Source organism: Myotis davidii, unplaced genomic scaffold (genome assembly GCF_000327345.1).
Source record: "Myotis davidii unplaced genomic scaffold, ASM32734v1 scaffold710, whole genome shotgun sequence".
Classification (NCBI taxonomy): Eukaryota; Metazoa; Chordata; class Mammalia; order Chiroptera; family Vespertilionidae; genus Myotis; species Myotis davidii.
In genome coordinates this window covers 1,431,444-1,434,180 of record NW_006284328.1, presented here as the reverse complement: position 1 = coordinate 1,434,180, position 2,737 = coordinate 1,431,444, and positions in this window count along the sequence as shown.

Below are 2,737 nucleotides of genomic sequence, written 5' to 3'. Positions count from 1 at the left end.
GGGGGGGGGGGGGGGGGGTCCTGGGCAGCACACTCAGCCAGGTGTTTTAGCAACAAGCAGGACAATAGAGCAGCTTAGCTGGGAGCTTATTCTGCTCGTTTCCGTCTGTGTGTCGGGACACGCCAGGGCCCGCGTCTGCACCTGGGCAAGCCTCTTGCTACAATAGCATTCTCGGCAGCTCAGTCACTGGGACCACAGTGCTAATCTGCTCAGGAAGAGCCCAGCCCTGCCTCAGCCTGGGTGGGGGCCCTGCCTCAGCCTGGGGAGGGGCATGTTTGGGGCACGGCCACCGCCTGCCTCCCTCTGTCCCCACGCCCAGTGTGTCACCTTCAGATGCCCTACGGGCCCACCAACCAGCACCATCCGGAAGGGCTGATGGATCACTCCCAACTGAAAGGAATCAAGGTGGATACTGGGAAAAGCTGTCCTGGTGTTGGGTGGTTGAGTAAGGAGGAGTGTGGTCTCTCTGTTTAAAAGAGTTCTTAAATATTTTTTGTCTGAGGTAGAAGTAGGATGGTGGAGATTTGGCTTTAAACCCCCTGAACTGTCTGGAATGGAGTTGGGTGGGGGCTGAGGGAGGGGACCAAAGCCACGGGAGAGGACCTCCAAGACGCATCCCGCCCTGTGTCCTGACGCATTCCTGGAGCGTTCTTACATGATGTCCTCAAACTCATCCTCACATAAGGAGAGTCCTCTTTCCTCTAGCACCACCCCTCCCACTCAGACACACTGCTGGGCCCCCCAGTTAGTCCCACTGCCCATGTCACATCAGGCCACATCCTGCTGTTCTTCCAGACCACGCCCTCTCCTCGTGTCTCAGCCACCTTAGGCCTGGACCACAGAAACGTCCTCCTCTGCTTGCTCCCCATGTGCCTGCTTCCCAATTCCTTTCCTTGTGCGTGTGTTGCAAATACGCCATTTTTGTATATACATTTTATATACACATTTAAAAAAAATGTTAACCACAGTTTACACTCAATACCATTTTCACCAGTTTCAGATGTCCAGCAAAGTGGCCAGGAAACCATGCCCTCTGCAGAGTGATCCCCACCGCCCCCAGCACCCCCCTGGCCTCATACCCTGTTATCCAGACATTATTGACTATATTTGCCATGCAGCTATCCACACTCATCGCTTTCGTATCAGCCTCTGTGAGGACTTGCTGAAACTCCCTTGTTTCCTGTCACACCCACCCTCAGAAGCCTTCGATGTCTCCCCATTGCCCACATGACCAAACCCGCCTCTCTGAGCCTGGCATTCGAGGCTCCTACTCTGACTTCATGGGCTCCCATGTTGCCCTCTGCTCTGCTATCTGTTACAGACAGACCCTGAAGAACCACTAGTATCCCTGCCTCTTCCTTCTCTCCCCTGCGGCTTCCCCAGGCCATCTCCTGGTCACTTCCGCCCGGCAACCTCTTCGTCCCTGTCACATCTGTGTGTGCATGTGCCCATCTGTCCTTGAGCTCACAACTGCATTTAAAGCCGGTGGACAGCCTAGCCGGGGTGCTCAGTGGTTGAGCATTCACCTATGAACCAGGAGGTCACGGTTCAATTCTTGGTCAGGGCACATGCCCAGGTTGCGGGCTTGGTCCCCAGTGGGTGGCGTGCAGGAGGCAGCTGATCCATGATTCTCCATCATCATTGATGTTTCTATCTCTCTCTCCCTCTCCCTTCCTCTCTGAAATCAATTTATATATGTGGCCCGTGGACAGAACAGTCGCTGCCCTCCTATATCCTGGGGAGCCTGTTCTTGGTGGAAGTGAGCTCACATGTGTGGAAGCACGTGGAACAGTCTGGGTTCCATGGGGATGAGGGCTGGTTTCTTGTTTCACCAGCCCAGAGGACAAGGACAGGAACGCTGAAAGAGCCACAGAAGGTGGAGCCCCAGGGAGACCGGGTCCGTAAGGAAGGACAGTTAAGGACAGCTGCTGACCAGGAGAGAGCCACACCTGGCATCAGAAGATAGGATTCGAGCTCCAATCCCAGACACACTGCTAACCAGCTGTGGGATCTAGGGCAAGCCACTCAACCTCTCTGGGCTGCGGTTCCCTCACCCGGTTGAGGGGCACTGCCCTCCTGCTCTGCATCCCAGGGTCATTGGAGGATGACTGGGGGGATGTGCGAATAGACGAGAAGGAGTGTGTGCGGGTGACTGGGCTCTGTCTGGCCTGCCTCTGCGGGCACCACGGGTAAGAAGGAAGCCTGGGCCTCCTCCAGCGAGAGGCTCTGCCCCAGCCTGGCCGCCAGCAGGCTTCAGGGAGAACAGGAGCTGATCAAAGGCCAGGGTTGTAAACAGCAGGGTGGCACCTCTTCCCAGGCGGGAATCTTCCACCAACTCCGACACCCTGGTGGCTGCCAGTGGGGCCTTTCTGCCCTCTAGTGGGCGCGGTTAGGAGGTGCACCCACTTCCATAACAGCAGCAAGGTGTGGATTTCAGGATGCCCCTGGCATCTATGAACTTTGTCCTCCTATAGACTTCTCAGCAGTCCTTCCCGGTCTGTGGCAGCATCCGCCTCTTATAGATGGAGATCCCCAGGGTCAGGGAGTATGGACTGGCACAAGCTCACGCGGTTCACGGTGGTGGAGCTGGGATTCCCAGGCCAGGGGTGTGTGCAGAAGTCCAGGCCCTTTGGGATTCCCCTGGGGAACTAGCTCAGGGCTGGGAACACGTAGGTTCATTTTTGGAGGCGTTTGTCGTGGGAAAGCCAGGGCAGCTAGCTCCGGATCGCCCACTGCC